At 53.0% G+C, this 13,373-nt stretch overlaps 1 protein-coding gene across 5 annotated transcripts in view; it reads left to right on the forward strand.

Annotated features, from left to right (window-relative positions):
* The first annotated feature begins 1,417 nt into the window (after positions 1 to 1,417).
* Positions 1,418 to 13,373, forward strand: part of CYRIB (CYFIP related Rac1 interactor B) — a 152,491-nt gene continuing 140,535 nt past the window's right edge. Inside the window, exon 1 of one of the 5 annotated variants that reach the window (XM_036830188.1) lies at positions 1,418 to 1,697. The gene's annotated coding sequence lies outside the window, so the exon portion shown is untranslated. The remainder of the gene's footprint in view (positions 1,698 to 13,373) is intronic. The other 4 variants (XM_036830189.1, XM_036830194.1, XM_036830192.1 and 1 more) reach the window with 4 other exon arrangements.

Here is a 13,373-nt window from a genome sequence, read left to right on the forward strand (position 1 = left end):
GGGAGGCACCTGCTCCCCTTTTGTAGGGGTGACAGCGCCAGGGATCAAGCAAGCTTCCAGGTGCTTCTAATGCCTCCCAGAACTTCTAGGGAGGGCTTTCTGATCTCCTCCTGTTGTTCTCTCTTTGGCTCCCTCCCTTCCAAGCTGGGTAAACACCCCTTCCCCGTCTCCTCTATACACTGTCATCTGTGCTACCTTCCTTCAGGTACGGATTCATGTGGGCCCCCATCTCCCTCCAGGACTAGGAGCCTCTTGGAAGTCCTGTTGGAATCCTACCGTCTCAGTGCCCCCAGCTCCTAGCACAGGGCTTTAGAAGGGGCTCGCTAAAGAAACAAACGGGTCAAAATCAGGTAAGTCAGCACTCAATATTATTTGGTGACTGGTCACCACATCCCCTTTCCTGGCAACACATCCAGGAGAGGTGGAGGGTGGAAAGACTATGGAAGCTTCTGAGGTGATTCTTGATGTCCTGCTGGAGGTCAGAGGAAATACTTTAAAGAACATTGTCTATATTCCTAAGAAATTTGGCTGAATTTCAAGACAGTGTTGGATGGCTTTGAGGGCTGGGGGAGCAAGGCAGAGGGAAAAAAGAAGCATTTCAATTTCCTAGGCATGTCCTCCTACATGGAGAGAAGTGCACTCTTTGCCATTACAGAAGAGGGGAAAGATGAGGTCTCTTATAATACCGGAAACGAGAGTTCTAGTGAGGGGCATTTTGTCTGGGAATTTCAGTGCTGGAAGTCCTTGGAGAGCCTCGTAGGGCAGCACAGATACTCCCACTCCCCCTCCCCGGCCCCGCGTTATCTTTCCTTCTGTAGCATTAGCACCACCAGACACATCGGACGCTTATTGCCCGTCACCCCCTCTCCCCACCCCCGCCCCCCGCGGCAGGGATGTTGTTTGGATTCCCAGCTGCCTCTCCGGGACCTAGGACGGCCCTGGCACTTGGTAGGCCCTCAGCGAATATCTGTCGAGGGCCGAATGGATGTTTTGAACGCACAAGCTGTCCACGCCTCCACCGCCAGGGGGGCGGGGCAGGGGTCTGCATCCTTCCCCGCGCACAGGTGAGGGGGCAGCGGACCCAGGGCCGGGAACCCGGCCGGCCTGAAGGTCGGGGGCGCTGAGGGCCCGACGGGCTGTGCCCTTGGGCCACCCCCGCGCCTCCCAGAGCTGGAGTTCCCTCGTCTACGCCACCGGGAGGGCGCCGAGCCCCCCAGCGCGCCCCCGGGCGGCCGCTCGCCCGCCTGCCGCGACTTGCCCAAGGTCACCCGCGCCCCGGCCCCCGGGTTGTGGGGTGGGGGCCGGCGCGGGGCGGTCCCGGGGCGCCGCGCGCGCTGACGCCGGGCTCCGCGATGCGGCGGGGACGGGGCGCGGGGGGAGGCGGCTTCGGCGGGCGTCCTCCTTTTGTGCGAGCGCCGGCGGCGCGGCTTCTCGAAGGTAAACGGCGTTTCCTCTTCCTCGTCGATGCGTCTCTTCCTTTTATAGTTATTTCTCGCCTGGCAGTCGCCGGGGCTGCTGCTGCTGCTGGGCCGCCGCGGCGGGGGCCGCTCGCAAACCTGTGGCGGTGACGTGAGACCCGCCAACCCGGAAGCGGCGGCGGCGGCGGCGGCGGCGGCACCCGAGGCTCCGAGGCTCCCAGGCTCCTGCGCTCCAGCGCCGGCGGCCGCGCTCCCCTCGCCGCTCGCCCGGGCCACCAGGTACGTGCCCGGGGCTCCTCCGGCGCCGCCGCCCGGCTCGCCTGCGCGCGCCCTGGGAGCCGATCTGCCACCGGGGAGGGCGTGGGGTGCGGGGCGCGCGCGCGATGGGTGCAGGGAGAGGTGGGAGTGCGATCCGGGCCGCGCCGGGCGCCCTACGGTTGGAGAGGGGGCGCCGCAGCGGTGGGAGCCCCCGGCGCGTGGGGCGCCCCGAGGATGCGCCTCGGGGGAGAGGGCGCTGGAGGGCGCGAGGGGCGCACGCCGAGGGGCCGCCGCCCGGGTCCGCCCAGCTGTGGGGAACGCGCGGCGGCGCCCGGAGGGAGGGGTGCCTGGCGTGGCCGCCCCCCCGCTGACCCCTCCTGCTAGCCAGGTGCGGGCGCAGGGTCTGACCCCGGGAGCCGTGCACCCCCCAACCCCCCAGCTAACTTCGACTGGGGGCTTGGAAGGCCAGTCTCTTAGAATTGAGGAACTGGAGGGGGTGAACAGAATCTCCCTTGGCTTCAGGACTTCCTCGTGGGGTAACCACCCGCCTCTGTTTAAAGAGCACTTCCTCTTTGCCCTTTATCTTTTCATCGTATTTTGTTTTTCCATTTTTTTTTAATGGAAGTTCAGTGTTAACGAGTGGATGCCCCTGCAGCCTGCACGGCTTCCCTGGGGTTGTGTACACACACCGTGGGTATGGAACCTTGTGTGTCCTGTGTCGGGGCTGGAAGGAAAGAGGAACCGAGGACTTCCCTTACTGGAGCCCCCGCCGGCAGCGGTCTTTGATCCTCCCCCTGCCGCAGAAATGGAGCCAGAGGGGGAGGGATTGAGCGGGAAGGAGGCCCCGCCGGGGAGTGTCACGAGGACTTTGCACCTAGGTTTAATTCCTTGCTCTGCCACTGAATAGCTGTGTGACCTTGGGCAAATCGCTTGCCCTCTCTGAGTCTTAGGCGCCTGTCTCTAAAATGGGCTGCTTTGAGTTGGGCCTCGAGAAGAGGAGCGTGTATTTCCTGGCCTGGAGAGGGCGCAGTGATGGGACGTGTCATTGTCAGTCACCTTTAATTTCTGCACCCCCGCCGCCTAGAAGGGGGGCCTGGGGCACATGGGAGGTGCTCCATAGATACCTGTGAAATGAATAGGTGGGTGGTGAATTTTGAGAAGTGAGTGGCTGGGTGTGGTTCCACATTTTGGCTTCCTTGCCCTGTAACATCCATTCCACCCCAGAGAGCCACATTTTGCCACCTGGGATATATGTAATCCACCCCCTTCCCAAGGAGGATTAGCTTGTGAAAATATTGACTTCTTATGAAAAGGAGCTTAAACTCTGACTTTGAGCCTCTCCTATTCTTGGAAGATTGCTTTTAGTGGAAATGAAAAGGAAGCCTCATTTTGATTGCCACCGCCAGATGACTGGCCGCCGGGGCGGGCTGCCAGGGCTGACAGCTGGGCTGATTTCCCAGGCATTGGGGTTCCTGTAAACAGGAGGAAGCTAGGGAGAGGTGGGTTTTCTCCTAGGTGGGGCATGCAGAAGTGGTCAGCTGGCCTGAGTTTTCTTCCTGGGGAGGCACGTTGTAATTTGCATTATCTGGATCCTTGCTAAACTTTAGGCTTGGGGAGGGGCAGAGCCTGTGTGCTGGAGGAGCCCAGGGTGGATTCACCCTCAGGGGTACTTGGAAATGGCCTTCGTATAAAGGCTCACTATGCATTTCCGCCGGTCACTTGGGGAGCTTTTCAGGTAATTTTGCTTTCTCTGACAGCCATTCCTTTTCTCCTTTCTCAGCTCCCAAAGGCCTGTGTGCACTTCTCTTAGGATCCTTAGCTGTGCTTTTTGTTTTGGTGTTTTTTTCTCTCACAGCTGGAGGGCAGGAGATGAGCCTGAGTGCTGCTATTATTTTAAGAGGCAAAAGCAGGCAGGCACCTCTGTGTGGCCAGCTGCGGTTTAAGCATGCACAGATTCATTTTTAAGGCATAGAGTGGCCATAGTTACCCATGAAGTAGAGATTTTATTCTCATCTTACGACTTAGAGGAAGTGCAGGACTTGGCCCAAGACCCTCAGCCAATTAAGCAGCAGGTTCAAGGTCCTTACTCCAGACTTGCAACTGCAGAGGTCTCCCGCTCTTCCCTGTGGGCTGCGCTCCCTTCTGAAGGGCCTTTGTGTTTCCCCTGGCACCTGGCAGGCTGTCTGGCATATGCTGGATACTCAGTACATGCTTTTTTTTTTTTGACAGAATGAACAAAAGAGGGATGGTTTGCTCTTTGTGGAGGTACAGTCTGTCTCTACCTCAAGGTCAGCGCACTGGCCTGTAGGTGACCTTCTGCAATTGTTCTCTGGCCATTCCTCCCAAGTGTGTCTTGGTTCCCCATTGTGGAATCGCAGTCTCTGTCAGCTCTTGCTTCAGGACCCAGAGCCCATGACAGGAGGGACTCCTGAGGGGCACCAGTGCCCGGAGGTTGTGGCCTTACGCTGATCATCTCCTTGATTGAAGAAACCACTGTCCTGTGGCTTTGGAGGTCTGGGACTTGGCCGCCAAAGCGGTTTCTTTCTCTCCAGCGAAACCATCTTCCAGCAAGCATTGTGGCGATAGTGTTGTGTGAAAGTTCTTAGAACTTTCTTTTCCTCATGTATAAACAGGCAAAATCATCCCTGCCCCATTCCATCCAGTTCACAGGACTCCTGAACATGAGGGCAGGATCCACATTCACACCTCACTGCCCCCTCTTACTGCCTGTGTGCATGTCACCAAGTTTCTTCACCTCTCAGAGCCTCAGTGTTCTCATTTGTAAAATGGGACGATCTATCGGGGGGATGGTTTTGCTCATTGCGGTCGTGTGAGTGATGCTCTCAGCACAGGCCCCCATTAAATGGCCATAATCATCAGTGATTATTATTATCAACAGCAGCAGCAGTAATGATCCCTGTGTCCTCAACTAGAGGGAGCATAAGCGCCTCAAAGGCCAGACCCATGTCCCTTTTTTAACTTGAATTGGAGCTTCTGGAGAGAAGTAAATTGAGGAAGGGTGGGGGGAAGGGTTGATTTTATTCTTTTTCTCCTTCCCTGTCTGGGACACTTGATAAAGGCGTGATGAAGAAAGAATCATTATGATCCTGTTTTTCATCCATCCCTGAGGGTAAAAGGCCTTTTTTCCTGTCTCTCATAAAGTGAGCTTTTTATGTGCCGATGACACTCATTTCATATCTTCTCATAAACTTCGTATCCACTCCTTCCAGATTTCACCCAAGACTTGATCCCTCCAGATTGTCAAATGGACAGAGTTCTGTTGCATGGGTAGAACTTTGGGAGTTAAGTCTTTGATGGTCTTAAAAGGGGTGATTGGCCTCACCAGGTTGAAGGGAAGATAATAACTTTGTAGCCAAGGATGCATGAGGTTAACAGCAACTGTATTTTCCTCTCATCCTTTTTTGCTTCAGAGGCAGCATGGGTATGGGTTTGGGGGCCAGACCGTCTGGGTTTCCATCCTGGTTTTGCTGCTTACTAGCTCCGTGACCTCCTCTCTCTGGGCCTTCTTCATCTTTCAAATGAAGAATAATGTTTGCTGCCTGGAAAGGTTGTTGTGAAGGTCCACACAGAGGTGGTCTGGGGAGCCTCCCAGCACAGTGTATGGCACATAGACGGTGCTCAGCAAATGTCAGTTACTTTCCTGCCACCCCTGGGCTCTTTCTGTCCTGGCCCCAGTCCCATCGTCCTGTCCCTCCGTTAACGGGGCTCCAGTTCCCACTGAGGATCAAGCCCTTGGGTGACAGCTTCGTCCTAGATTCAAGTTCAAGTCTCCATGCTTTCCCAAACCACTTGTTGACTGGCCACAGTATGGTGCTTCCACTGTGAATGGAGAGATCCTTGTACCAGAGCTTGTCAAGGAGAGTAAACTGGGGAGTCACTGAGTTTACGTTTTGTCCCGTTGATTTTTTTTCCTCTCCTTTCCAGAGACTTACTAGCTGCCATCTGCTCCAAGGGAAGGAGACATCATGTTCATAAATACATAAATAATCGAAGTTGACGAGGAGATTTGTTTAAAGAAGTGATGCTGAGAATGATTTTTATAAATATTTAAGATAATCTGAAGCTATTAGAGGAACTGCAGGGTTTATTAAAAAAAAAACTGAAAGCTTGTTTTGGAAGGGTTCCTTTTCTTTCCAAGTTGAATAAATGTCAAGAGTAGTGGATGCAGGGCCCGTGAGGGGCAGGTGGGCTGCCGGTCTGTTTGTCTCTGCTGTTGGCTGTTGGCAGTCATCCATTTATGGGGGCTGATGGACGGGGAGCACGAGGGTAGCCAGAGCCACAGAACTGAGGGGGAGAGCCCTGAACATTTTGAAGCTGCCTGGGCTTCCCTGAGACTCAGAGAGCCAGTGGGTCACACATGCCGGGAATCACCCTGGGGGGCTGTACATTTCAGATGCTGCTTCTAGAATCTGAGAGTCAGTGGCAGGCTTCTAGAAGGTTCCTAAGGTGAATGTATTTTGCTTAATGACAGGCTACATTTTAGTGAGCCCTACTAAGGCCCGCAAGTCAGGAGGCAGCTGGGTGGTCAAATCGAGGGATGTGGGGTAGGGCATGTCAGAACTGGGGGACACCTTGCAACACTTCCCAAACTGGCGTGTGCCCCCGGATCCTTGGGGATTCCCTTGCAGATTCTGAGTCACAGGCTGGGGTGGGCGGAAGGCCTGCATTTCTAACACCTCCCCACGTGATGCTCTGGGTTGTGGACCACGCTTTGAGTAGGGAGAGCTTGGAGGTCCCCACCTGCCTCATTCATTTGGGACCCCAGCTGGCACTGAGGATGCGAATCAGAATATGATCCCGGAGGCTCCTGGCAGCTGATGGCTTAGTTAGCAGAGGAGACAGACGTGCCCCAAATCACACGATACGAAGATGGTGGGGACTGAAGGGAGGGTGGGGAAGAGCTCCCTCCACCCACCCAGAGGTGCTCCGTAGCCCAGCGGGGCCCGGGTGCTCTGGGCAGTCGAGGTGGGGTGGGAGAGGGAGGGAAGGGAGGGAAGCAGGGGGCTGTGCCAGGCCTTCACCCGTGATGAGGTCTGGAAGGGCTGAGCAGGAACCTCTAGCTCAGAGTCTCAGGCTTCAGGCGTCCCGTACTCTTAATTGAACAGATGAGGGAACTGGGATCCAGAGGGGGAAGCATTTTACCCAAGAGGCAAAGTCAGGACTGGAACCCAGGTCTTCTGGCTCCCAAACCGAGCTTATCACTCGGCTCCAGAGTGTCTTTCTGTGAGCGCCTCGGGGCCGCCTTAGTGCAAGGCTCTGAGGCCAAGGAAATGCTGGGGGCTGGAGGTCCTCCAGCGCAAAAGGTACCTCTGCCCCTGACCTTCCTTTGGCAGGAGACCGAGCCCTTAAACCCACAGTGAAAAAGAAGGCCCGACGCGGGAAAAGCGATGGCTTTGAAGCCGAGCGCCCCGTCAGAAGCTCCTGGCCCCCCTCCCTTACCCCAGTCAGCGCAGCCCCCTCACGTAAGGAGGGGGGGGGACAGTGGTGCAGCCACGCAGAGGGGCTAAGGCTGGGAGGAGACCTGGGCAGCAGGAGGAAGAAAAGCTCCGGCCTTGACTCCTTCGCTTAGTGGCGTCTCCTGGGACCGGCTGTGTCCGGCTACTTGGAGCTCTGTGGAATCTTAACCCAGTGCCCGCTCAGCAGATGCTGTTGGACTGTGGAGCCGAAGGCGTCCCGGCCCTACCGCTCAGTAGCTGTGTAACCTTGGGCGAATCGCAGGGCCTTGCTGAGCCAGAACCGTCTCGGACGAAGCTGGGCTAATGACACCTGCCTCTCTGGGTTGTCTGGAGGACTGAATGAGGTAATGTGTGCTCTAGCGGCTAACCTAGCCCCTTCGTAGAAACACTCCAAAAAGACACCCCCCCCTCAACAAAGACATAGTCACCGCTGGGTGGGAACTGATTTGTCCAGTGCTGATTCCAGGCCAGGGCTGTATCCTTCTGGCAGTGACATGGGATATGGATTTGATGGGAGGGCAGGTATTTCTGTAAGGTAACTGCAAACTGCTGCAGTGCTTTTATGCAAAACTGAACGCTGGGGTTGGCCCCTCTGGGGTTCTCTTTTGAAAGGGAGAAGGACTGTGGAACTTCGGACCTGGTACCTTTGGTTCACACATGGCTCCCTAACTGTGGAGTCTTTTGCAGCTTGCCTAACCTCCCCCGGCATCCCAATGCCTGTTTTGCAGCTTGTTGTGGCTCTTAAGTCAGAAGCGGACACAGTCTGCCTGACGTAGGGCCTGGCGTCTCACAGGTACTCGGTACTTAGAGTGCCCTGTCCGCTCAGCCTCAGGGTCTGGGACTCTGGGAGGAGGGGCATGTAGACCAGGGGAGGCCTTTGCTGCCAGTGTGTGTGCCGGCCTGGCCCCAGCTTTGCTCAAAACCAGAGCTGAAGTAAAATACAGAAGGCAGCCAGGAAGTGAAACTCAGCCAGTAAAATCCTAAAATGTCTGCTCTGCTCCCCTGAACTCTGGTTTTGTGCACTGCCCCAAGCTCTGGAGGCACTGGAGACCGGCCGGTGCGGGCATTCAGATCCCGCAGGCTGCAAACGAAAGCTGAGGGGTATTTCACGGTCCTTTCCAAACACGCTTTCGTAGCTATCAAGTGTTCAGTTCATCGTGGAGAAAGCAGGTCCATCCTGCTATTCAGCCACAGACACTGAGTGAGTACCTACTACGCGCTGGGCCCGATGATGGGTCCTTGGGGGAAATCAATACTATGTGACCCCTGACACCCCACACAAGTCCCTAAGGGCCTGAGCAGCTTGAGAAGGAAGCATTTGGATGTGTTTCCTTGGGCTCACCCAGGCCCAGCCCCTCCAAGCCTATCCTGTCCCTCAGGAATTGGAAAAGTGCTCTAGCTAGGTTTGGAGATAGGACAGTAGGGAGAGTCACCGGGCACCAGAGGACAGGGCGGCAGGGTGACAGAAGGGGATGGGGGCAGGGAGGCGGGAGTTGAGGAGCGAGACAGCATGTCTGACACTTTGTGTCGCATTTATGACCCAGACAAAGGCCTCCCTAATAACAAGGCTCCTGTAAATGTCACATTGCGGGTTTTTGTGATTTTGGTTTTTTTGGGTTCTTTCGTCTACCTTATTACAGTAATAACTTTCCCTTATCGAGCATGGACAATGTGTACTTTGCAGATGGTATTTCTTACCTCACAGTAACTCTGTGAGGCCAGTTATATGATCCCCACCTTACAGATGAGGAAACAGAGAACACTTAGAGGCTAATAAGAAGCAGAGCTGGAATGCAAAGTGCTACACCAGCTTCAACACCCACCTATTGTTTTTACTACCTTTGCTGAGTGTACTTCAAACACAACTCGAAAAATCTCTGAAGAGAGTTGTCTACCAAGGAGCAGACACTGCTGCTGCTGGATGTTGCTAGATGTTGCTAGAAGACGGTGGTGGTTTTCTAAGTGGGCATCTCATTATGATAGGCACCTTGGCAACCATCACTGCCGAGGGCCACCTACTGTGAACTTGTCAGCCCAGGAAGTTCCGAATTTATGAATGACTCTTGTAAGTAGATTACTTGGGCTAATTTGAGTGGTGAGGTTTCTTGGTAAATTCAGTGTGAAACTGACTGGTGCTATTAATATACCTCTTGATGCGTTTGGTGTTGGGACGTGTAGCACATGCATCGTCCGCATTACTCTGTCTGCACGCACCCCCAACAAGGCAAAGTTTTGGGGGAAGGAAGCGTGCTATGGGTTCATGCTTTGGGGTGGATGGTTGAATTGGACAGGAAAATCCCAGTGTTTGGGCATTGGTCACTGTAGACTTGAGAAAATAAGGTGGATACAGGACGAATCGCTCAGCTTGTAGTGTTCCCCCCATCCATTTTCAGTGTGTGAATTTGCCAGAACATTCTATGTGTATGTTTCCTCTTGCCCGGTATTTCTTTTATCTGACCATAACTTGCGTATGTTTAAGCTTCCTGCGTGGGAGGGTCACGAATCCACATTTTTAACAGGCACCCAAATGATTCTGACGCATTGGTCCCTGTCACCCAGTTAGAGGAACCCCACGTGGCATAATCTTTTACCTGTGTACCACCTGTTTCTAACTGCTGAGGGTGGGGCAGTTGGTATAAGATGGAAAGGACATTGAAGATCACCTAGTCCCATCCTTCTCAGCCTTTTTCAGGCCACTGCCCACTCGGGAAACAGAATTTATAAGGTGTGGGTTGGGGAATGGGCAGTAAAAGAGGAAGCATCTCTCGGCTGGAGATGACTGACCCTGGTGCCACCCACCCAAAGTGCTGAGGAGATCAGTATCTCCACACAGTGTAATCTCGTCTAGGAGTCCCGCTTGGGAAGCTCTGATTCTTGTCCAAGGTTGGAACCTGTTCACACCACCCATGGAGGCCCAGAGAGGTGATGTGAGTTGCCCAGAGTCACGCAGGAACTTGAAAGTCATCTAGGTCACTCACTGAAAGAATGAGTGATCAGACCAGGGAGGTGAAAGCCCTACCAAGGACCACACGGCCAGCTCGTGGCCCAGCGAGGAGTTCTCGTGACCAGACAGTCTGTCCGTGGCAGGCGGGTTACCGAGCCATGGTGGCCTCCCCAGCGCTCACCAGCCTTGGAGGTCCGGTTTCCTGTTCTCATCCGAAACTGATTTTCTGCTAGTTCCTAACAGACAGACGCGTCCCTCAAGACCTAAAAGCACCAAAGGAGAAGAAACCTTACACAGGAGACACGTCTCAGTCGTGAAGTCCAGAAGTCAGCTCAGCAGGCAAAACTGCATGGTGAAAATGATTCAGTCTCCGAATTTGCCCCTGAAGGATCGTTTGTGCACACGTGATTTTGTGTATGTGATGCTGTGCAGTAACACGTGTGTGTAAATGTATAGCACAAACAGTAGTGTACAGTGTACAGTAAAGTACAATGTACAATATCCAAAAAAAAATTCAATTAAATACAAGAGACAAAGTACACTTTTATTATTTAAATTAAAAAAAAAAAGCATTTGGCCCTTGAAGTATAGCTGAATATAGCTAAGTTAAATGATCATGAGATACAGTTCCATTATATGTTGTGATACACTGAGGACATCTTGAGAATGTGTAGTTGTCCTGACCCGGTGGCATTCCATATATTACACGTGTATGTACAATTATTCCAGGGGTCTCTTCTGCTTGAGTGTGATTAACTTTGGAGAGTTTTGGGGGGTCCAGCTCCAGTGTGGGAGACCTAGTAGACTGGAAGGACACAGCCTCTCCTGGCCTAGTGAGGCCCGACTCCATTTTTTGAATAAAAGCAGTCTCTGATCACAACAGCTCCTAGATTTAGGACTGTCCTTGTTCCTGCACACCTCACGTCTGTGGTTGAATGCCCCATTCTGGAGTTGATCTGAAAGGGCCTCCTGGGCCCATGGGGGACTCCAGCCTTTAGAGATGACCCCTCCTCCCCCTGACCCCGACACCCCCAGTGGAACTGTCTCTTTCCCCAAGTGGTGTTTCTCAAAGTTTCAGTGGTGAAATGCAGAGGAAGTGTAGAAAAACGAATTTGCATACTTTTGACTTCACCCTGGCCCTCTTCCTCTCAGCAGTAAATGAGGAATAGGTGAGGTGTGACCTTTTGAATGTCCCCCACCCATTCCCCCAGGGACCCCCTCCCCCATGATCGTGGCTGGGAATGTGATTGGAAAATGCTTCTCTCCAGCTAACCTGATCTTTGTCTCAAGACCTTGGACATTTAAAACCCAAAGAAAAGGAACCTGATCTTTTGTTCCCGATCATGTTAAGTGGGGCAGGAGGGAGGGAGTACTTGATTCCACCGTGGAGCTTATTCTCCTACGCATTATGGAGCTGCCACTCAACAGCGGGGATTGAAGAGCACCTGAGATGCACCTGCTGATGTGCGGAGACTGGAATGTTCTCTAAGAGCTCACTCACGAGAAAATCCATGCGGTGCCCCGTCCTCCCCCCAGGATGCCTGTGGACCGTGTCATCCTGGGAAGGCACCTGTATCTTCTTGCTGGTGGCCAGCTGGGTCCTTGATCAACCCTTCTGGGCAATCATGGCAATTTATATCAAGAGCCATGAAGATCTTTGTAACCTTTGGCCCAGTGACCCCACTTCTGGGAAGCTGTCATAAGGAAACAATAAAAAATCTAGACAAAATGTTGCACAGAGATCTTCAACTCAGCTTTTTTGACAATAACAAAATAAGTTGGAAATAACCTAAGCGTCTGACCATAACCAAAGACCTGAATCAGTTCTGCTGTAGCCACTCAAGGTGAAGGCCCAGGGAGGCTGGGCGAAACTGAGCAAAGCAGTTGTATATAGGAAAAAAGACTGGAAGGAAATACACTCCAAAATGGTGTCAGAGGTTGTGGAAGGTGGATAAGAATCTGAACGAATTTCTTTTCCTTTCTCTCTTTGACGCATTTTCTGTAATGTGGTGGCTATGTTACTTTTATGGGAAGAAAACCTCTTTTCTGTCTCTTCTTCTAAGAGACTGAGAACTCTGCTGTTTCCAGGGAAAGCAAGAAAACCAAAGTGGAGATCCCTTCGTACAAAACAGACCAGCTCCTCAAGCTTAGTCCCGGGCATTCCTGAGGTTCCAGTACTAACAGGCCTGTTAACAGGAATATAAGACAACTGGAGAAAGAACAGCTGGCAGTTCTTGAATATAACAGCCACCCTGGATCAGACACCCTAGACCCAGGCAGAAGACATTATTTTTGCCATTTAATAGTAGTAAAATAATCAATGAGGTAACCCGGGGGTGGGGTGGGGTGGGGGTGGGGGGTCAGAGGAGGTCACGTGACTTTTCTAGACTCATGGTGTCTAGAGACACCACAATACCAGGAACTCTCTTCCGGTCACATGGAAATCATTTTCTGGGAAGGGTAAGATGAGGGTCAGCTGCCAGTGAACAATAGCAAGGTTGTTTTCTGTTTGGGTGGCATTGTCTTTGTAAGTGGCAAGCAGAGTGAACTCTGGTTCCGATGGAGGAGCAGCTGCCCTGGTGTGTGCTTAGTGGAAGAGATGTAACCTTATGTCCACAAGCAGGTGAAGGCGCCGAGGTGAGCTACAGCCAGTTACGGGGATAGCAAATTTCCAGACAGTCTCTGTTGTGTTTAAAATGCCATTTTCTTTCAAGTTCTGTAGCTCACCTGTCATCTTTGCCTTCATTTTGGAGCAGTTCTGATTCAAATAACTCCTCAGCCATTTTTTTAAGGGAGGCACAAAAAAGGTGCCTGGGAACTAGGTGCCAAAGGTGGGTTTGAGGAAGAAGCGTATGAATTAATTTTCTGCTTTGGGTGGAAAATGGAAATGGGAGTGTTTTAAAATATTCACTTCAAGGACTTCCCTGGTGGCACAGTGGTTAAGAATACGCCTGCCAGTGCAGGGGACACGGGTTCGAGCCCTGGTCCGGGAAGATCCCACATGCCGCGGAGCAACTAAGCCCGTGCGCCACAGCTACTGAGCCTGCGCTCTAGAGCCCGCGAGCCACAACTACTGGGCCTGCGTGCCACAACTACTGAAGCCTGCACGCCTAGAGCCTGTGCTCTGCAACAAGAGAAGCTACCACAATGAGAAGCCATGCACCGCAACAAAGAGTAGCCCCCGCTCTCCGCAACTAGAGAAAGCCCGTGTGTAGCGACGAAGACCCAACGCAGCCAAAAATAAATTTTAAAAAAGGTATAAAAAAAAATATTCAC

Source organism: Balaenoptera musculus, chromosome 17 (assembly GCF_009873245.2).
Source record: "Balaenoptera musculus isolate JJ_BM4_2016_0621 chromosome 17, mBalMus1.pri.v3, whole genome shotgun sequence".
In the NCBI taxonomy this organism is placed as follows: Eukaryota; Metazoa; Chordata; class Mammalia; order Artiodactyla; family Balaenopteridae; genus Balaenoptera; species Balaenoptera musculus.